The sequence below is a fragment of the Choloepus didactylus genome, chromosome 5 (assembly GCF_015220235.1).
Source record: "Choloepus didactylus isolate mChoDid1 chromosome 5, mChoDid1.pri, whole genome shotgun sequence".
Lineage (NCBI taxonomy): Eukaryota > Metazoa > Chordata > Mammalia > Pilosa > Megalonychidae > Choloepus > Choloepus didactylus.
This window is the reverse complement of record NC_051311.1, coordinates 32,114,536-32,138,317: the sequence shown is the minus strand read 5'-3', so window position 1 is coordinate 32,138,317 and position 23,782 is coordinate 32,114,536. Positions and strand designations below refer to the sequence as shown.

The 23,782-nt window shown below is 39.8% G+C and overlaps 1 pseudogene; it reads left to right on the top strand.

The window, feature by feature from the left end:
- The first annotated feature begins 1,056 nt into the window (after positions 1 to 1,056).
- On the top strand, positions 1,057 to 21,826 carry LOC119535225 (annotated as a pseudogene).
- The last annotated feature ends 1,956 nt before the right edge of the window (positions 21,827 to 23,782 follow it).

Sequence of the window (23,782 nt, the reverse complement as noted above, 5' to 3'; positions counted from 1 at the left end):
TCAAAACTTTTTATGCCTCCCCCCCCCAAAAAAAATACTATAAGCAAAGTCAAAAGACAAAGACACATTGCAAGAAAACATTTCAGCACACATCATTCCAGCAAATGAAGGATTAATGTCCCTGTTTTAGTTTCTTCACTGCCAAAAGCAAACACCTTGCACTGGTTTAGCTTAAACAATGGGAATTTATTGGCTCACGTTTTGAGTTCTAGGAGGAGTCCAAAATCAAGGTGTCATCAAGGCAATGCTTTTTCCCAGAAGACTAAAGAATTCTGGTGCTGGCTTCAAGAAATCTCTTCTCTTCAGGGTTCCTTTAACTTTCAACTTCTGTCTTCTCCCTCTGGCTTTTTTATAACACCTTCATAGTAGTATTAAGACCCATCCCCAGTCACTTGGGCCATACCCTAACTGAAGTAACTTCATCAAAAGGGCCTATTTACAATGGATTCACACTCAGAGAAATGGATTAAGTTAAAGAACATGCTTTCTTGAAGAACATAGTTTCAAGCAACCACAATCCCTGATAATGAAAGAACTTTAGAAATCTGAAGAAAGGTCAAAAAGAAAAATGGTCAAAATGCAGACAATTCATAAAATGAGATGTAACATGACCTTTAAATACATGAAAAGATGGCAAACTTCACTTATAATAAGAGAAATGCACTTAGACACCATTACTCACCATCAGATTGCCAAAAATTTAAAAAGTTTGACAGAAACATTTGATACAGGTTAAATAAGAGACTAACATAAAAGTCTCCCGGATTCCATTCCCCAACAGAATCTTTGAATAAATAGCAAAAACTGGCAGAGCCTTCTTCCTCAAAACTCTGAAGAACAGTTACAGGTTTGCAGTAACTGAGTGACGGCTGAATCAAGAAAACACAGCTTTAAAAACAGTAGGAGCAGGTTGGAAGAAAGACAGCGATGGCTTTGGACATTTGCAGGAGTAGCATCTGAACTTTGCACAAATTGAATTGAACAAGGACCCCAAATTGGCAAACCTAGAAGTTACATCCAGGCAAAAACAACTAAAAGTTTCCCTATAGGAATAAAATGGAAGGCAAATCTAGCAGATTTGAAATCCACACTCCAGCTTTTGACAAGAAAAAGAAAAAATATTCTGTAGATAAGGAGAGACATCAGAAGTGCTCCACTGAAGGCTTCAGAGACTCCTCTATGGCTAATGAACAATCTCAAATAACTAAGAATAAAAAAAGAGAAAAAATTTCCAAGAACTCATTTCTTCTCCTTTAAAAAAAAATCAGAAATCTGTAATGAGACTGAAGAAGTCACTTCCACATCCAAAATAAAGAAATAAATAAAAGGGGAAGAAATAGTGCTTTGAGGGTAGATGAGGAAACAGGTGTCATGCAGATCCTTGTAGATAAAGAAAATACTGAGAAAATGCCAAAGAAGAATTTTAAAAAGGACGTCGAAGTTGTTTAGGTTGATCTGAGGAAGGAACAAAAGTCAGCAAAAATGCCTGAAGCAGATGAATTGTATTCAGTTACTAAGCAGTGTAAAAATGAGTCAGAAAAACTGCATAATAAAGTTAGGGGGAAAAAGAAATTTAAAAGGGAGAGGAGAAGCATCCTGTGATGCCCAAGAAAACCCATATGAGAACATTGCCTTGCCCAAGTTGGAATTGCATGGGCAGAATCCCTGCTCTCTGTGGGCCTACAGATGAAGTTACAGACCTATCAGTTTCTGCTGGTAAAAACAAGTCTAAGGAGGCAGGGCAAGATGGCAGATTGGTGAGCTGTATGTTTTAGTTACTCCCCCATGAAAGTAGGTAGAAAGCCAGGAATTGCGTGGACTGGACACCACAGAGCAATTTGACTTTGGGCATACTTCATGCAACACTCATGAACATGTCAAACTGCTGAGATCAGCAAAATCTGTAAGTTTTTGCGGCCAGGGGACCCGCACCCCTCCCTGCCAGGCTCAGTCCCATAGGAGGAGGGGCCGTCAGTGCTGGGAAGGAGAAGGGAGAACTGCAGTGGCAGCTCTTATCGGCAACTCATTCTATTGATTCAGACTCCAACCATAGATAGACTGAGACCAGACACCAGAAAATCTGACAGCAGCCAGCCCAGAAGAGAGGAGATAGGCATAGCAAAAAACAGCAAGACAAACTCAAAAATAAAAGCGGAGGCTTTTTGGAGTTCTGGAGAACATAGAAAGGGGAAGGGCAGAGCTCAGGCCCTGAGGCTCATATGCAAATCCCGAAGAAAAACTGATCTCTCTGCCCCCTGGATCTTTCCTTAATGGCCCTAATTGCTTTGCCTCTTAGCATTTCAATAACCCATTAGATCTGCAAGGAAGGCTTTTTTTTTTTTTAATCCTTTTTTTTTTTTTTTCTGTTTCTAAAACAATTACTCTAAGAAGCTCAATACAGAAAGCCTCAAAGACTTGCAATTTGGGCAGGTCAAGACAAGAGCAGAACTAAGAGAGCTCTGAGACAAAAGGCAATAATCCAGTGGCTGAGAAAATTCACTAAACACCACAACTTCCCAAGAAAAGGGGGGTGTCCGCTCACAGCCATCATCCTGGTGGACAGGAAACACTCCTGCCCATCGCCAGCCCCATAGCCCAGAACTGCCCCAGACAACCCAATGTGATGGAAGTGCTTCAAATAACAGGCACACACCACAAAACTGGGCGTGGACATTAGCCTTCCCTGCACCCTCAGCTGGTTGTCCCAGAGTTGGGAAGGTGGAGCAGTGTGAATTAACAAAGCCCCATTCAGCCATCATTTCAGCAGACTGGGAGCCTCCCTACACAGCCCAGCAGCCCAGAACTGCCCTGGGTGGACGGCACTCACCTGTGACATAGCACAGTCATCCCTCAACAGAGGACCAGGGGGTGCATGGCCTGGAAGAGGGACCCACTCACAAGTCTCAGGGGCCACATGCCAATACCAAGGACTTGTAGGTCAGTGGCAGAGACAAACTGTGGCAGGACTGAACTGAAGGATTAGACTATTGCAACAGCTTTAAAACTCCAGGAACACCAGGGAGATTTGATTGTTAGAGCCACCCCCCCCCCCCCACCAACCGCCCAGACACACGCCCCATATACAGGGCAGGCAACACCAACTACACACGCAAGCTTGGTACACCCATGGGACCCCACAAGACTCACTCCCCCACTCACCACAAAGGCAAAGCAGAGGAGAACTGGCTTGTGGAGAACAGGTGGCTTGTGGATGCCACCTGCTGGTTAGTTAGAGAAAGTGTACTCCACGAAGCTGTAGATCTGATAAATTAGAGATAAGGACTTCAAATGGTCTACAGATCCGAAAAGAACCCTATCAAGTTAAGCAAATGCCAGGAGGCCAAAAACAACAGAAAATTATAAAGCATATGAAAAAACCAGATGATATGGATAACCCAAGCCCAAGCACCCAAATCAAAAGATCAGAAGACATACAGTACCTAGAGCAACTAATCAAAGAACTAAAGATGAACAATGAGACCATAGTATGGGATACAAAGGATATCAAGAAGACATTGCAAGACTAAATAAAAAAATAGATGATCCTATGGAAATTAAAGAAACTGTTGACCAAATTAAAAAGATTCTGGATACTCATAGTACAAGATTAGAGGAAGCTGAACAATGAATCAGTGATCTGGAAGATGACAGAATGGAAAATGAAAGCACAAAAGAAAGAATGGGAAAAAAAAATTAAAAAAATCGAAATGGACCTCAGGGATATGATAGATAATATAAAACGTCCGAATATAAGACTCATTGGTGTTCCAGAAGGGGAAGAAAAGGGTAAAGGTCTAGGAAGAGTATTCAAAGAAATTGTTGGAGAAAACTTCCCGAATCTTCTAGACACCATAAATACACAAATCATAAATGCCCAGAGAACTCCAAATAGAATAAATCCAAATAAACCCACTCCAAAACATATTCTGATCACACTGCCAAACACGGAAGAGAAGGAGCAAGTTCTGAAAGCAGCAAGAGAAAAGCTATTCACCACATACAAAGGAAACAGCATAAGACTAAGTTGTGACTACTCAGCAGCCACCATGGAGGCAAGAAGGCAGTGGCAGGATATATTTAAAATTCTGAGTGAGAAAAATTTCCAACCAAGAATTCTTTATCCAGCAAAGCTCTCCTTCAAATTTGAGGGAGAGCTTAAATTTTTCACAAACAAATGCTGAGAGAATTTGCTAACAAGAGACCTGCCCTACTGGAGATACTAAAGGGAGCCCTACAGAAAGAGAAACAAAGAAAGGAGAGAGAGACTTGGAGAAAGGTTCAGTACTACAGAGATTCGGTATGGGTACATTAAAGGATATTAATAGAGAGAGGGGAAAAATATATATGACAAACATAAACCAAAGGATAAGATGGCTGATTCAAGAAATGCCTTCACGGTTATAACATTGAATGTAAATGGATTAAACTCCCCAATTAAAAGACATAGATTCACAGAATGGATTAAAAAAATGAACCATCAATATGTTGCATACAAGAGACTCATCTTAGACACAGGGACACAAAGAAATTGAAAGTGAAAGGATGGAAAAAAATATTTCATGCAAGCTACAGCCAAAAGAAAGCAGATGTAGCAATATTAATCTCAGATAAAATAGACTTTAAATGCAGGGATGTTTTGAGAGACAAAGAAGGCCACTACATACTAATAAAAGGGGCAATTCAACAAGAAGAAATAACAATTATAAATGTTTATGCACCCAATCATGGTGCCACAAAATACATGAGAGAAACACTGGCAAAACTAAAAGAAGCAATTATGTTTCCACAATAATTGTGGGAGACTTCAACACATCACTCTCTCCTATAGATAGATGAACCAGACAGAAGACCAATAAGGAAATTGAAAACCTAAACAATATGATAAATGAATTAGATTTAACAGACATATATAGAACATTACATCCAAAATCACCAGGATACACATACTTCTCTAGTGCTCATGGAACTTTCTCCAGAATAGATCATATGCTGGGACATAAAACAAGGCTCAATAAATTTAAAAAGATTGAAATTATTCAAAGCACATTCTCTGACCACAATGGAATACAATTAGAAGTCAATAACCATCAGAGATACTTAGAAAATTCACAAAGACCTGGAGGTTAAACAACACACTCCTAAACAATCAGTGGGTTAAAGAAGAAATAGCAAGAGAAATTGGTAAATATATAGAGATGAATGAAAATGAGAACACAACATGCCAAAACCTATGGGATGCAGCAAAAGCAGTACTGAGGGGGAAATTTATAGCATTAAATGCATATATTAAAAAGGAAAAAAGAGCCAAAATCAAAGAACTAATGATCAACTGAAGAAGCTAGAAAACGAACAGCAAGCCAATCCTAAACCAAGTAGAAGAGAAGAAATAACAAGGATTAAAGCAGAAATAAATGACATAGAGAACAAAAAAACAATAGAGAGGATAAATATCACCAAAAGTTGGTTCTTTGAGAAGATCAACAAGATTGACAAGCCCCTAGCTAGACTGACAAAATCAAAAAGAGAGAAGACCCATATAAACAAAATAATGAATGAAAAAGGTGACATAACTGCAGATCCCGAAGAAATTAAAAAAATTATAAGAGGATACTATGAACAACTGTATGGCAACAAACTGGATAATGTAGAGGAAATGGACAATTTCCTGGAAACATATGAACAACCTAGACTGACCAGAGAAGAAAGAGAAGACTTCAACCAACACATCACAAGCAAAGAGATCCAATCAGTCATCAAAAATCTTCCCACAAATAAATGCCCAGGGCCAGATGGCTTCACAGGGGAATTCTACCAAACTTTCCAAAAAGAACTGACACCAATCTTACTTAAACTCTTTCAAAACATTGAAGAAAATGGAACAGTACCTAACTCATTTTATGAAGCTAACATCAATCTAATACCAAAACCAGGCAAAGATGCTACAAAAAAGGACAACTACCGGCCAATCTCCCTAATGAATATGGATGCAAAAATCCTCAACAAAATACTTGCAAATCGAATCCAAAGACACAATAAAAAAATCATACACCATGACCAAGTGGGGTTCATTCCAGGCATGCAAGGATGGTTCAACATAAGAAAATCAATCAATGTATTACAACACACTAACAATTCGAAAGGGAAAAATGAATTGATCATCTCAATAGATGCTGAAAAAGCATTTGACAAAATCCAACATCCGTTTTTGATAAAAACACTTCAAAAGGTAGGAATTGAAGGAAACTTCCTCAATATGATAAAGAGCATATATGAAAAACCCACAGTCAGTATAGTACTCAATGGTGAGAGACTGAAAGCCTTCCCTCTAAGATCAGGAACAAGACAAGGATGCCCACTGTCACCACTGTTATTCAACATTGTGCTGGAAGTGCTAGCCAGGCCAATCTGGCAAGACAAAGAAATAAAAGGCATCCAAATTGGAAAAGAAGAAGTAAAAGTGTCATTGTTTGCAGATGATATGATCTTATATCTAGAAAACCCTGAGAAATGGACAATACAGCTACTAGAGCTAATAAACAAATTTAGCAAAGTAGCAGGATACAAGATTAATGCACATAAGTCAGTAATGTTTCTATATGCTAGAAATGAACAAACTGAAGAGACACTCAAGAAAAAGATACCATTTTCAATAGCAACTAAAAAAATCAAGTACCTAGGAATAAATTTAACCAAAGATGTAAAAGACCTATACAAAGAAAACTACATAACTCTACTAAAAGAAATAGAAGGGGACCTTCAAAGATGGAAAAATATTCCATGTTCATGGATAGGAAGGCTAAATGTCATTAAGATGTCAATTCTACCCAAACTCATCTACAGATTCAATGCAATCCCAATCAAAATTCCAACAACCTACTTTGCAGACTTGGAAAAGCTAGTTATCAAATTTATTTGGAAAGGGAAGATGCCTCGAATTGTTAAAGACACTCTAAAAAAGAAAAACGAATCGGGGGGACTTACACTCCCTGACTTTGAAGCTTATTATAAAGCCACAGTTGTCAAAACAGCATAGTACTGGCACAAAGATAGACATATAGATCAATGGAATCTAATTGAGAATTTGGAGATAGACCTCCAGATCTATGGCTGGCTGATCTTTTTTTTTTTTTTTTTGGCTGACTGATCTTTGATAAGGCCCCCAAAGTCACTGAACTGGGTCATAATGGTCTTTTCAACAAATGGGGCTGGGAGAGTTGGATATCCATAGCCAAAAGAATGAAAGAGGACCCCTACCTCACACCCTACACAAAAATTAACTCAAAATGGATCAAAGATCTCAATATAAAAGAAAGCACCATAAAACTCCTAGAAGATAATACAGGGAAACATCGTCAAGACCTTGTATTAGGCGGACACTTCCTAGACTTTATACCTAAATCACAAGCAACAAAAGAAAAAATAGATAAATGGGAACTCCTCAAGCTTAGAAGTTTCTGTACCTCAAAGGAATTTGTCAAAAAGGTAAAGAGGCAGCCAACTCAATGGGAAAAATTTTTGGAAACCATGTATCTGACAAAAGACTGATATCTTGCATATGTAAAGAAATCCTACAACTCAATGACAATAGTACAGACAGCCCAATTGTAAAATGGGCAAAAGATATGAAAAGACAGTTCTCTGAAGAGGAAATACAAATGGTCAAGAAACACATGAAAAAATGTTCAGCTTCACTAGCTATTAGAGAGATGCAAATTAAGACCACAATGAGGTACCATCTCACACCGATTAGAATGGCTGCCATGAAACAAACAGGAAACTACAAATGCTGGAGGGGATGTGGAGAAATTGGAACTCTTATTCATTGTTGGTGGGACTGTATAATGGTTCAGCCACTCTGGAAGTCAGTCTGGCAGTTCCTTAGAAAACTAGATATAGAGTTACCATTTGATCCAGCGATTGCACTTCTCGGTATATACCCGGAAGATCGGAAAGCAGTGACACTAACAGATACCTGCACGCCAATGTTCATAGCAGCATTATTCACAATTGCCAAGAGATGGAAACAACCCAAATGTCTTTCAACAGATGAGTGGATAAATAAAATGCGGTATATACACACGATGGAATACTACACGGCAGTAAGAAGGAACGACCTCATGAAACATATGACAACATGGATGAACCTTGAGGACATAATGCTGAGCGAAATAAGCCAGGCACAAAAAGAGAAATGTTATATGCTATCACTAATGCGAACTTTGAAAAATGTAAAACAAATGGTTTATAATGTAGAATGTAGGGGAACTAGCAATAGAGAGCAATTGAGGAAGGGGGAACAATAATCCAAGAAGAACAGATAAGCTATTGTGGGTAAATTTAGCATTCTGGGAATGCCCAGGAATGACTATGGTCTGTTAATTTCTGATGGGTATAGTAGGAACAAGTTCACAGAAATGTTACTGTATTAGGTAACTTTCTTGGGGTAGAGTGGGAACATGTTGGAAATAAAGTAGTTAGGTTAGTTGTCTTTCTCTTACTCCCTTGTTATGGTCTCTTTGAAATGTTCTTTTAATGTATGTTTTTTTTAAATTATCTTTTTTATTTTTCTATTTTTCATACAATCGATTTAAAAAAAAAAAAGTTAAAAAAAAACAAGGAAAAAAATATGTAGATCCCCCTTGAGGAGCCTGTGGAGAATGCAGGGGTATTGGCCTACTCCACCTTGATGGTTGCTAACACGACCACAGACATAGGGGACTGGTGGTTTGATGGGCTGAGCCCTCTATCACAGGATTTACCCTTAGGAAGACTGTTGCTGCAAAGGAGAGGCTAGGCCTCCCTATAACTGTGCCTAAGAGCCTCCTTCCGAATGCCTCTTTGTTGTTCAGATGTGGCCCTCTCTCTCTAGCTAAGCCAACTTGAAAGGTGAAATCACTGCCCTTCCCCCTACGTGGGATCAGACACTCAGGGGAGTGAATCTCCCTGGCAACATGGAATATGACTTCCGGGGAGGAATGCAGACCCAGCATCATGGGATGGAGAACATCTTCTTGACCAAAAGGGGGATGTGAAAGGAAATGAAATAAGCTTCAGTGGCAGAGAGATTCCAAAAGGAGCCAAGAGGTCACTCTGGTGGGCACTCTTACGCACAATATAGACAACCCTTTTTAGGTTCTAATGAACTGGGGTAGCTGGTGGTAGATACCTGAATCTATCAAACTACAACCCAGAACCCATGAATCTTGAAGACAATTGAATAAAAATGTAGCTTATGAGGGGTGACAATGGGATTGGGAAAGCCATAAGGACCACACTCCCCTTTGTCTAGTTTATGGATGGATGAGTAGAAAAATAGGGGAAGGAAACAAACAGACAAAGGTACCCAGTGTTCTTTTTTACTTCAATTGCTCTTTTTCACTCTAATTATTATTCTTGTTATTTTTTTGTGTGTGCTAATGAAGGTGTCAGGGATTGATTTAGGTGATGAATGTACAACTATGTAATGGTACTGTAAACAATCGAAAGTACGATTTGTTTTGTATGACTGCATGGTATGTGAATATATCTCAATAAAATGAAGATAAAAAAAATAATAAATAAAAAATAAAAAGACCATGGATTTAACTTAGGAAATCCAAATGCAGGATAGTAATTTTTGTTTACTTTTTTAACCAAACTGAACTTTTGAAAGACTATTGCAGGTGTTTAAAAAAGAAAAGTTGTTTTATCTAATATTGTAAGTGGTTGTCATATTCTGGAAAATTTAATAGTTTTAGAGTTACGATAACTCCTCTCCTTGGTTAGGGAAGAAGAAGGCCCTTCACCATTGTGGAATGATGCTCCAGCTTTAAGGTCTAACTCTACATAATGCTTCTTGTGAGAATTATATTTGGTAGTTATAATTACAGAAAACAATTAGTTGTCAGTTTGCTGATAGATTTAACGTAGTACTCATCACTCTGGGTAGATTGAGATGTTCTTTCACAACAGATAAATGATCTGTAACACTGTAAGATACCGACCTTGACAACTGTTTAATCAGTTTTATTTTTGTACAGTATTAGTGACCTAAGTTATTTTGCTGTCCTGGTTAGTAAATCAAAAGAAATTATAAAGGAGGATTCTGACAGTAGGTATTTTGTACATACATATATTTGTTGTCCAAATAAAAATAATAAATGATAAAAAAGTTGCTTTTTTAAAAAAAAAATGAAGATTAAAAAAAAACAAATCTAAGAAAAAAAAGAAAAAATTTTCAAATAACCAGGAATATGGCCATGTTTGAGAGTCTTGAGAATGTGTACTCCAAAGGAACACAAGTCATTGGTGAGATTAGTACTGTAGAAGATAGAGATGCACTTAAAGATCAAGGAATCTGAGAGTACAAAGGAAAAGTCCAGAAGAAGAAAAAGAAGGAGAAGAAAGAGAAGGAGAAGGAGAAGAAGAAGGAGAAGAAGAAGGAGAAGAAGAAGGAGAAGAAGAAGAAGAAGAAGGAGAAGGAGAAGAAGAAGAAGAAGGAGAAGAAGAAGGAGAAGGAGAAGAAGAAGGAGAAGAAGAAGAAAGGGAAGAAGAAGAAGAAAGGGTCTTCTGTTGAAGGTACTGTAGCTTCTGTTGATAATTTTTCAGTGCTCGATGAGAGCTTTGAGAACACACTCTTTCACTGACTGGAAGGAAATGGTACCTTGATTGAAGACTGTGAAACCCAGGCCACAAAAGAAGAAAACACAATTCTATCCAGAAGAGAAGTATGAGGAAGAGGAACAGAGGTTAGAATCTACAAATGAAGAAGAAAGCAATTTGGAATTGGCTAAAGATTCTGAAACTAGTCAAAGATATCCATTCCCTCCACAGAAATGATTGGAAAAAGATTAGTGAGACTGCGGCCCGAACTAGCCTCTCTTTTGCCCTGGAATTTTCCCAAATCATCAGTCAAAGAAATAATGGTACTTGTAGTAAAACAGAAACCCAGAAATTAATGAAGGTGGTTGAAGAAGTGATTCTAAAGAAAACATCTCTTGAGGAGGTAAAGGATATGGATTGTAAGTCCAAGAAAATCCTGAAAGCCACTTATCAATTGTTTGGGAAAAGCTCTATAAAGGCATATCTTGGGTAGATGTGGAAGCTAAAGTGCAAACAAGAAATTGCATGCAGTGTGAAAGCAAGAGGACTGAAATTCTAACCAAGTGGATGACTAGTGTTTGGCATGTACACCAAGAAGTCAATGCCCTACAGGTCAAAATCAACCTTATTGAGTGGTTGTGTGCAATAAATGTGGAAGATGCTAATGAAATAGATTGGGAAGATCTTGCTAGTGCCATAGGTGATGTTCCTCCATCTTATGTTCAAAATAAATTTTATAAGCTGAAAACTACCTGTGCTCCCTTTTGGCAGAAAAAGATTTTTCCAGAGATTATAGATTACCTCATAGGACTAGTCCACCTTTACTTAAAGAAAAGTTATAAAAGAAGATGGAGAAAGAAGTCACTGAAATCCAGACTCCTTCAGCACCAAAGCAAGTTTTCCTATGTGGTGACATCTTTTATTGTGAAGACAACAGTGAGAGAAGACATAGATGAAAAAAGTGAAGCAGAGGTTACCATTTTCTTGTTCTTTCTTCTTAGTTTGGTTGTATTTATATACATATGCATGTGTCAGCAAAGCCATTCTCAGTATTGGTGTTTATTAAAGAATGTGCAAGGCTATAGGAAAGGTTTGAAAATGATAATTAGTATTGTACAGCATTAAAAATTTGTTAACATGTTCATATTAAAGTTTGTTTGAATGTGAAAAGGAAAACAAACAAACAAAAAACAGTAGGAAAAGGTTGTGGCACCCTTGCTGCACACCCCCTCCAACCTCCCCAGCACCATGTGCAGCCAGCCTTCACTCCCAAAGTGGGCCCCTGGCCCTGTTCTGGAGGGTGCAGGCAGACTGATACCTATGTGCATACTGCAGTGCCTGCATGTTGGTGCCAGTCTATTGGGTGGCAGCCTGAAAGACTGACCCAAGAAACTCTTCTGTGGTTCACTCTCCCAAAACTTGCCTTGCAGGCAGAAGCAGCTTGTGGATAGCTAAAGCAAGGTAAGAAACAATTAAGTCAAGGTGGCCTGGGGAAAAGGATTACTTGCTTTAAGTCATAAAATACAGCACCCAAGAAGGGGTGAAGTCTATTTCACAGGGAGTAGAGGGGACATTTGAAGTCCTGTAAATGGGGGAGTTTCTAAGGCCATGAGCAAACACACGCTCATGACAAGACACAGGCTCAGAAAGGAAAGAGAGGCCTCTCTGCTTTGCATTTGCCTCAGGCTGACCTTCTTGATAAAAGGGCTAAACTCTGAAGGAAAGCATTAGCCAATGTATTGGTTGGTTTGTTTTTGTTAACTCCTGGCACTCAAGGAAATCTCTATCATATCACTAGCTGGATACAAACTGAAGGAATAGACAGCTCAGATTAAAAGATTAAAATACGTAGTGTGCAACAAAAGATTACAAGACAAACAAAGAAACAGGAAATAATGGCCTATCCAAAGGAACAAGATAAAAATCCAAAAATTATCAACAAAGAAGACCAAACTTTGGACATACTGGACAATACTTAAAAAAAAATATATCCTTAATAAGACAAAGGAAAAAAATGATCCTCAAGAAAACAAAGGAAAACACAGAGAAAGAACTAAAGGATATTAGGAAAACAATGAATGAACAATATGAGAATCTCAATAAATAGAAATTTCGAAAAGGAACAAAGCAGAAATACTGGAGTTGAAGCCCATAATTACTGAAATAAAAAATTCCCTAGAAACTTTCAACAGCAGATTGGAGCTGGCAGAAAAAAGAATCCATGAACTCTGAGACATGACCATTGAAATGATTCAGGCTGAGGAGCAGAGAGAAAAAAAGAATGAAAAAAAGTGAACAGAACTTAAGAGACCTGTGTGACACCATCAAGTGTACCAATATAAGCATTATTTTCAAATGAAGAAGAGAGAAAGAAGCAGAAGGAATATTCAAAGAAATAATAGCAGAAAACTTCTCAAATTAAAAAAAGACATGAATGCGCACATTCAAGAAGTTCAACAAACCCTAAATAGGATAAACTCAAAGATAATCACACCCAGACACATAGTGGTCAAACTGTCAAAAGTGACTCTCCAGTCAAAAGTCACAGGTTAGCCAAATGGAAGAAAAATCATGACCCAAATATATGCTCTCTACAAGACTCTCACCTTAAATTCAAAGACACAGAGTGAATGTCATCAACATGGCAATGTAAGAAAGCCACTTAAAAAACCTCCCCAGAGATTCAGTGAAGAAAAGGACAAATCCCACTTATTTAGAACTCTGGGGGACAGTAGAAGCTGGAGAAGGGCTCCACAGACACTGAAACAAAGAAAAAGAAAAAATATCAGGTAAGAAACTTCCATACTGGACCTGTTCTCTTCCTGCCCCCTCACTTGGTCCCACATGGTTTGGGAGTTTCTCAGAGGCAGTGGGCTGGATTCTACCCACCTCCCATTGGGTACACAGACTGTAGAGCCACTCACAGCAGCGAGTTAGAACCTCAATCATATCCAGGCACAGGGACCCAAGTCCACAGAGACCTAGGATGGAAAACAAGCCACTGAGGACTGCTGCACACAAAAGGGCCCTGGGGTGGGGGAAAGAGAGAGACCACAGCAGAACAGCAGCTGGCCAGTGGTGCATACTAATCAGAATGTGAAATGTCAAAGATAAAGAGAGAATTCAGAAAGCAGCAAGAAAAAGCAACTCATCGCATACAAGTTATCCTCAATAAGACTAAGTCCTGATTTCTCATCTGAAAATATGAGGCAAGAAGGCAATGGTATGATATATTTAAGGTACTGAAAGACAAAAACTGCCAGCCAAAAATTCTTTATCCAACACAACTGTCCTTCAAAAATGAGGGAGAGTTTAAACTATTCACAGATTAAAGAGAAACTGAGAGAGTTTATCAACAAAAGACCTGTCCTACAAGACACTAAAGGGAGTTCTGCAGGTTGTAAGGAAAAGACAGGAGAGAGTGGCTTGGAGTAGTGTAAAGAAATGATTATCAGTAAAAATAACTAAAAGGGTAAATGCAAAACCCAATAGTATTGTATTGTTAATGTTCAACTCTACTTTTTAATTCCTATAAGAGTCAGAATACAATCGAGCAAGAAAAAGGCATATTACTTGAAAAAAAAAGGCATATTACCTGATAACGGACATGCAAAATATAAAGTTGTAAAATGGGACAAAAGCAACAAAGTGGGGAAACAGAGGGCTATGGGAGAAGAGAACATGCATGCTATTAATACTAAATTTGTATCTTTTCAAATTAGCAGGTTATAGATGTAGGTTGTATAACATAAACCCCAAGGTAACCACAAAGAAAGTACTTTAAAAATATACAGATGTTACTGCAAGGGAGAGGCTAAGCCTACTTATAATTGTGCCTAAGAGTCTCCCCCAGAGAACCTCTTTGTTGCTAAGATGTGGCCTCTTTCTAAGCCAACTTGGCAGGTAAACTCCCTGCCCTCCCCACCTATGTGGGATATGACTCCCAGGGGTATAAATCCCCCTGAAAATGTGGGACATGACTCCTGGGGATGAGCCTGGACCTGGCACCATGGGATTGAGAAAATCGTCTTGACCAAAAGAGGGAAGAGAGATGAAACAAAATGAGGTTTCAGTGGCTGAGAGATTTCAAATGGAGTCAAGAGGTCACTCTGGAGAGTATTCTTATACGCTATATAGATACCCTTTTTAGTTTTCAGGGTGTTGGAAAGGTTAGAGGGAAATACCTGAAGCTGTCAAACTGCAACTCAGTGGCCTTGATTCTTGAAGACAATTGTGTAACTATGTAGCTTACATGGTGTGACTGTGTGATTGTGAAAACCTGGTGGCTCACATTCACTTTATCCAGTGTATGGACAGACGAGTAGAAAAATGGAGACAAAAATTAAATGAAAAGTAAGGTGGGATGGGGGATGGGGTGTTTTCAGTATTCTTTTTTTACTTTTATTTTTATTTTTATTTTATTTTATTTTTTTGGAGTAAGGAAAATGTTCAAAAATTGATTCTGATGATAAGTGCCCAACTACGTGATGGTACTGTGAATAACTGATGATTGTAGTGAATGTGAATATATCTCAACAAAATTGTATTTTTAAAAAAGTATGTTGTTTAATTTCTACTTACCTGTGAATTTCCTAGTTCTCCCTCTCTTTTTGATCACTAGCTTCATTCCTTTGTGGATGTAGAAAATACTTTGTATTGTTTTGACATTTCAATGTATTGAAACATGTTTTGTAATCTAAAATATGGTATATCCTACAGAATGATCTGTGTGCACTTGAGAAGAATATATGCTCTGCTATTGTTGGAAGAAGTGGTCTATATATGTCTACTTTGTCTAGTTGTTTTATAGTATTGTTCATGTCCTCTGTTTCCTTATTAACGTTATCTAGATGTTCTGTACATTATTGAAAGTTGTGTATTAAAGCCTCTTTGAACATATTTAGGACCACTTTTTAAAGGTATTTGCCTGGGGTGCTGGTTTGAATCTATCACGTACCCCATAAAAAACTATGTTCTTTTAATCCAATCTTGTGGGGACAGACCTATTGTGGGTGGAACCTTTTGATTAGGTTGTTTCCATGGAGATGGGACACTGCCCATTCAATGTGGGTCTTAATTCCCTTGCTGGAGTCCTCTGTGAGAGGATAAAAGGCAGAGACATTTTGGAGAGAACTCAGAGAAGCTAAGTGAGAAATGCCTAGAGATATTTTGGAGAGAGAGAGAGAGACTATTTGAAACCAGAACCCAGGAGAGAAGGACCAGCAGACATCACCATGTGCCTTCCCATGTGACAGAGGAACCCTGGATGACATCGGCCTCTCCTCAGAGAAGGTGTCTACCTCTTGGTGCCTTAATTTGGACATTTTCATGGCCTTAGAACTGTAAGTTTATGAAATGATAAACCCTGATTGTGAAAGCCAAAAAAAAAAAAAAAAAAAAAAACAGAAACAGAAATGAGAAAGGGATCAGTCAGTTACATCATAGAAGATCAGCCATACAGAAAAGGAGGCTGCATTTAAGAAAAAGAGAGGCAAAAGGAAAAAAAAAAAAAAAAAAAAAAAAGATATGACACATAAACACCAAAGGATAAAATGGCTGAAGTAAGTATGGCCTTTACAGTGATAACAATGAATGTCAGTGGATTTAACTTCCCAAGCAAAACACATAGACTGGCAGAAAGGATTTTTTAAAAAATGATCCAACCATATGTTGTTTACAAGAGATTTACCTTAGACCCAAAGACACCAACAGGTTGAAAGTGAAAGTTGGGAAAAAGATATTCTATATTGGACAAAATAGACTTTAAATGCAAAACTATTATAAGAGACAAAGAAGAAAACTATATATTAATAAAAGGTTCAATCCACCAAGAAGAAATAATCATAAATATTTATGCGCCTCATCATGGTGCCCAAAATACATGAGGCAAACACTGGCAAAACTGAAGGGAGAAGTAGACAACTTCTACAATAATAGTTGCAGAATTCAATACACCACTCTCATTAATAGATAAAACATCTAGACAGAGAATCAATAAGGAAACAGAGGATTTGAATAATATGATAAATGAACTAGACCAAGAGAAATATATAGCACATTGTACCTTAAAATAGCAGGATATACGTACTTAAGTGCACATGGATCATTCTCCAGGATAACCACATGTTAGGTCACATAACAAGTCTCAATACATTTTAAAAGATTGAAATTCCAGAAAGCATCTTTTCTGACCATAATGGAATGAAGCTGGAAATCAATAACATGCAAAGAACTGGAAAATCCACAAATATATGGAAGTTAAATAACACACTCTTAAGCAATCAGTGGGTCAAAGAAGAATTGCAAGGGAAATCAGAAAATATCTTGAACAAATGATTACAAGGACACAACATATCAAAAGTTATGGGATAAATTCACAACAAAGCTACCAGAGCTAATAAATGAATTCAGCAAACTGGTGGGGTTTGAGGTTAATACACAAAAATCAGTAGTGTTTCTATACAAAAGTAATGAACAATCTGAAGAGGAAATCAAGAAGAAAATTCCATTTACAATAGCAAATAAAAGAATAAAACATCTAGGAATAAATTTAACCAAGAATGTAAAGGACTTGTACACAGAAAGCTACAAAACATTGCTAAACAAAATCAAACAAGACCTAAATAAATGGAAAGGCTTTCTGTGTTCATGAGTTGGAAGACTAGATATTGTTAAGATGTCAATTCTACCTAGAGTGATTTACAGACTCAATGCAATCCTAATCAAAATTCTAACAGCCTTCTTTGCAGAAAGGGAAAGTCAATCATCAAATTTATTTGAAAGGGTATGGGGCTCCAAATAGCCAAAAACATATTGAAAAGAAAGAAAGAAGTTGGAGGACTCACACTTCCTGATTTTAAAACTTATTACATTCCTTCCAATATGCTCCTACCTTACCAAAAGAAAATTAATGAACCCTAGGAATGAAGTTATTTCAGGATATTTGTTTTTCCCATTGCTTTGCTTTGTTTTGTCTGGAAATATTTTTTATTTGATAAATAAAGTAATTTTAAAATAAAAAACTTATTACAAAGGTACAGTACTCAAAACAGCATGGTACTGAAACAAGGGCAGACATACAGATGAATGGAATAGAATAGAGAGTTCAGAAATAAACCCTTACATCTATGGCCAACTGATTTTCGACAAGGGTGCCAAGTCCACTCAATGGGGAAAGAATAATCTGTCTGAGAAATGGTGCTGGGAAAACTGGATCTCCATATGCAAAAGGATGAAGGTGGACCCTTACCTCATATAATATACAAAAATCAACTCAAAATGGATCAAAGGGCTAAATATGAGAACCAAAATGATAAAACTTGTTGAAGAAAACATAGGGAAGCATCTTCAGGGCTTGTATTAGGCAACGAATTTTTTAGACTTTTCACCAGAAGCACAAGCAACAAAAGAAAAAATAGATAAATGGTACTTCAACAAAATTAAAAAGTTACGCATCAAAGGACTTCATCATGAAAGTAAAAAGAAAGCTACAGAATTGGAGAAAATATTTGGAAACCACATGTCCAATAAGGATTTAATATCCTGAATATTTAAAGAAATCCTACAATTCAACAACAAAAAGACAAACAACTCAATTAAAAAATGTACAAAAGACTTGTGTGGACATTTTCCCAAAGAAGGTATACAAATGCCCACAAAAGCAAATGAAAATATTTTCAACACTGTTAGCCAATAGGGAAATGCATATCCAAACCACAATGAGATACCATTTCACACCCACTAAAACAGCTACCAATACAAAAAAAAAAATGGAGAATAACAAGTGTTGGAGATGATGTGGAGAAACAGGGGCACTCACTCATTGTTGGTGGAAATGTAAAATGGTGCTGGCACTATGGAAAACAGTTTGGCAGTTCCTCAGAAAGTATAGAATCATCAGCCTTCCCACTTCTAGGTATACCTAGAAAATTGAAGGTAGGGACTTGAACAGATATTTGCACACCCTTGTTCATGGAAGCATTATTCACAATTGCCAAAAGATGGAAGCAACCCAAGTGGTTCATCAAGAGATAAATAGATTAACAAAATGTAGTATATACCAATAATGGAATACTATTCAGCTATGAAAAGGCCAGAAATTTTGATACATGTGACAACATGGATGAACCTTGAAGACATTATGTGGAGTGAAATAATCCAGACACAAAAGGACAGTCATTATTTGAGCTCATTGATATGGAATAATTAGAATAAGCAAGTTCATAGAGGCAGAAACTACAATTCATTTATCAGGGACTGGGGTGGGGATAGGGAATGGGGAGTTAATGCTTAATTTGTGTAGAGTTTCTCTTTGGGATGATGGAAAAGTTTTGGTAATGAATGGTCATGATGGGAGCAGAACATTGGGAATGTAATTAACACCATTGAATTATATATTTGTATGTGGCTAAAATGGGAAATTTTAGGTTTTATATATATATATATATATATTACTAGAATCAAAATACAACACAGACAGTGAACCATAATGTAAACTATGAACTATAGTTAATAGTACAATTGTAAAAATATTGTTTCATCAATCAAAATAAAGGCACCATGCTAAGTGGAGGGTACGTATGTGGCAGCACTGTATTTTCTGGATGATTTTTCTGAAAACCTTCTGTAATTAAAAAAAAACTAAGCATTTATGATTGGGCTCTTTAGGAGCAAGGAGTATCTGATAACGATCATTCCTTCTTTTAGTTACTCCTTCATCCATCAAAAACTCTTTTTATCATTTAAAAAAAAAAGAATTCACAGGCTGGTGAAAATACAAAATGATATAACCCCTATTGAGTTGAGGAGAGAATTTGGCAATACCTAACAAAAATATATATGTATTTATCCTTCAACCAAGCAATCCCACTTCTAGAATTTACCTTAAAGATACTGCTATAGCAATATAATGTATAGTTACACCTGAAGTTATTCATTGCAGCATTTGTAATGGCAAAATACTGAAAACTACCCAAATGCCCAAACGGAAGAGATTGGTTGAGTAAGCTATAGTACATACATACAATGGAATACTATGCAGTTGTAGAAAAGAAAGAGCTGTATAAATAAGGAAGATCTTTACACACTGATATGGTGTGATTTCCAGGATATACTGTTAAGCAAAAAAAGGATAGGGCACAGAAATCAAATTCTACTTTCAATTCATAGTGAGATAATTTATGTAAAGCTTTCAGCATTGTACCTGACATATCATAGACATTCAATAAATGTTGATTATTATTTTTTTATTCTTTGAAAGAATCTTTATAAGAATCATTTTTTTGAAGGGAAGAATACACGCTATGTATAATAATTATATTCTGGGCTGTCCAAAAGGAAGGCAAAACTGTCTTCCCTCCCAACCTTCCTTCTTTCCCTCCTTCCACAAATATCTACTGAGCTTCTTCTACGTACCATTGTGCTCCATGCTAGGAATATAGTGCTAACCAAGACACATGAGGTCCTAGGCTCATGAGGCTCAAAAGTACTCAGTAATTAAATTGTAGACAATAGCATATACCCAAGTGTTAAGGCAGCATAGAATGTTATCAACAGCTTGGTGAAATCATTCAATTTGACATATCATCTAGAATAAGATAAAATAAAAAACACAAGAGGGAGACCAAAATAAATGCCTCTTAAGTATGAAAATAAGCATGGACTTCCAAATGTAATCTCTATGGGTTTCCAAAAATCAAGCCTCCATTTTGGAGTTCATATGAAAAACTGCTGGATTTTTCAACGCTGTGGATGAAACTCTTATCCTGTAAACACAGTGAAATCTACTGAACCATAGTAAATACTACTATTATGATATGGGAGGGGGGAAAAGTATTTGGTTAACTAAATTAGAAACAGGAACATAAACTCAACCAAGCTAGCAAACCAAAATAACAGACCACACAAACTAAACCTTGCTAGTATGTTTAAATCATGAAGAACTAAATTAAACTTTTTATATTAAAAGCTCAAGAAGTTGCTTAAACCTAATCCAGACAGTGACACACACACACACACACACACCCCGCCCGTCCCCCCACCCCCCACCCCCCGGCCATGGTCTAGAGAGCTGCCTTTTGTGGAAACTATGGATTGAGCAGGAGTAGGGGGTTTAGGAGACAGCAATCAGGCTGAAACAGGCAGGTCAGGGGTAAAAAATCTTTACTCGAATAATGATGGCTATCCATTGAACACTTTTCAGTTCATGAAAGCTAGTGCTTTGTATACTTCCTCATTTAATCCTCACCTTTTGCAGCGAAGGCAGTTCAGGCTGAGAGCTGGTAAGGGTCGACGAAACTGGTAAGCAGTATTGACTGAAATCCGACCCACGGCGGCTGACTCCAAGGCCTGTGCTTTTCCCTTCTTCCAAACAGTCTCTTTAGACTATGTTTTCCCACCTCGCCTGAACTTTATGGGGTGTGTCATGGGCCCAAGAGGGCTTTTGTAGCCAAAGGACTAAAGAAAGCACTGGACATGTTCTGAGACATGAGATTTTATTATGGGGCTTCCCTACAGGGTGGGTAGTGGAGTCACGTTGCCCTGAATTCGGGAGCTTCTCTGAATGGATTCAGGAGCTGCTCTGAATGGCGGTGGGTTCAGAGCTCAACATGAATATAGTCTGCCCTTTGGGGGGGGGGGGTGCTGAATAAGCTCCACATTCCAATGGGTATGAGAGCATAAGGTGGGGGCAGGGGTCTTGCAATTTAGGGAGGGATTGATTGTAATCAACAGGGAGGAGGGCAGGATTATAGATTATCTTGTAGATAACAGTATCTCAGGGAGTCTCAGGGAGGAGGTAGTTTTGGATAATAGATTACATTTAGCACCTGATTTTACAAGGCGAATAGGTCAAATCTTATAGGTCACTCAAGCTGCTGTGTGCAGTCTTCAAGGCCCTTGGGAAATGCCCTGGGCCCCGGGTTCCCACAGGGGATTTTCACAAAATGCTGATGCCAGGTTGCACTGATTTCTTCCAGGCAGGCATCAGTGTTTTTTACACTCCAGCCAGGACTGAACAATTACTTCCTTCAGTGGGACCTACCTAACAGAGCAAAACTAGGGCTCAGGGCTGGTCGAGGCAACAAGCAGGAGGGGATGGTAGGACTCCAGCCAAATCAGTGTCCTGCTCAGGCACAAACCCGAATGAGATCCAGAGTTTATTTGTGCCTGTAATCTTACAGATAACACTGTTTTAGGAGATGGACTCATGAGAGCCAAGGAAGGTGCAATTGAAGTCCGAAGGTAGTGACTGAGTTCCTAACTTGCGCTGGGGTGATGCAAGGGAGACCGAAACATAACCGGGAGCCCCAGCGGACTCTCCCCTTTCCTGCAGTCAGCAGGCTAGGAGGCGGGATGGTGACTGGGTTTGAGGGACGCAAGGAGGAGGGAGAGTCATCAGCTGGGTCCTTGGGGACTCAGAGGCCCCCCCGGGCCCAGCCTCCGAGGGACAGGCAGCCTTCAGGTGAGGCCGGGCTGGGGAACCAGGTTTCTCCTTCCTTGATCAGTGAGCCGGAGATCGTTTTCAGCGGCAAATGCCCGTGGGAACAAGAGATTAAGATCAGGTTCTTTTCTGAGAGCAGACTTTCAGAAGGGAAAAGGCCAGCAGCACCCCACACCCGCAGCAAGGGGGGTTGAGTGGAGAGGAGTGAGGAGGGCAGGGATTTTAGGGGGGCTCCCTGCATCCGGCTGGGAAACCAGCTCCACCTGGGGGCCGCGGTGGGGGGGCCCCGCCCCCGCCCTCGTCACCACCCCCCACCCCCCCACTTTTCTCGTCCCAGGTCTGCCGAGCTCTGCGAACAGCCATTAAAAAATTAAGACGCAATTGAACTTGTCACTCGCCTCGGCCCTGGGCTCCACGAGCCTTAATCAGGGGCCCGCAGACGAGGGCCCACTTCACCTCCGCGCGCAGTCGGGGCGCAATCACCGCAATCAAGCAGCCCCTCAATCACCCCGCGCCCCGCAGCTGCGGCACCCGGGCGGCCCCACTGCCAGCGCGAGCCCCTCGCCCGGCCTCATACATTTTTATGACTCTCGGGATTGACGACAGGGAGGGAGGGTCGGGCGCCGCCACCCGAGCCGCTGCAAAGGCTAAAAGGCTATCAGGGTTGTAAATGAGGTTACCGGCGGCGCACCCCCAGCTGTCGATGCGGCGGTGATTGAGCCTAATTGGCGCGGAGTAATTACCGCCACTCCACCGAGGCGGAGGGCGTCCTCGCCGGGTGAATGCGGCTGATGAAGGGCTGGGAGCCCCGGGCCGCCTGCCTGGGGGGCGCGGGCCGCCTGCGGGTGCCGCGGGATGGGTGCCAAGGGCAAGGCTGGCCCCGGCCGGCGGCGACGCGGCCAGGCCCCCGCGTCGCCCGGGATTTGCATGACAACCGGGTGTGTGCTCTGCCCTTACTCTGCACCTGCAGCTGCGAGGGGCGGGCTTCTCCCCCTTCCCCCACCCCCATGTCGTATGAGCGCCTTGGGGGTTGCCCCCTGCACCTCCCAACACTTCCCCGTAAGGGTCTAGGGGACTTCAGGTGACTGCTTAGCCGCCTTTGGGGGAGATTGGGGGGAAATGCGCCTCTCCGTGCACTTCGAGTGTCCAGGTCTTCCTGCGGTCATTATAAAGACCGTAGAAAAGAAACGTACATCTCCTCAGCTGTAGAGCCTTTTGTGCTGCACCGAGTTCGTGCAAAGCTCTTTCACCCCCATTATTGATTTGATCCGCATCTAAGGCTCGGGCAGTTTGTGAGGCCGGTGAAGTTGGACTTTCTTGAATGCGCCAGCCAAGCTGTCAGTTAGGGGGAAGCTAGGGGTGTTTCCCCATCACCTCGGAAAGCCTGGGACTTTAGGTCTTTACCTCTCATCCCCATGGGGATCCCTTACCCATGCCGCCCTGGCCCTGCAAACCTTGCACTCCTCTAGAAGGCAGCACCAACACCAACACAATCTCTACATTCTAAATCTTTTCTTTAAATGTACCCTACCTTCTTGCTCGTCCTGAAATCATGCAGTCCCTTGAAGATATTGCTACTTCTGCAGCCCTAGCAAGTGGTAGCTGTTTTCCTTCCTCATATCCCAAGTACCTCTGGGTCTGGAGGTGAGGGAGGTGTCCTCCTGGCTCCTCGTGGCTACTTTCGTGCTTCCCTCGGCCTGAAAACCAGACTGTTGGAAGTGCTGGAAGTCACACTATGCCACCCCACTACCCCCACACCCC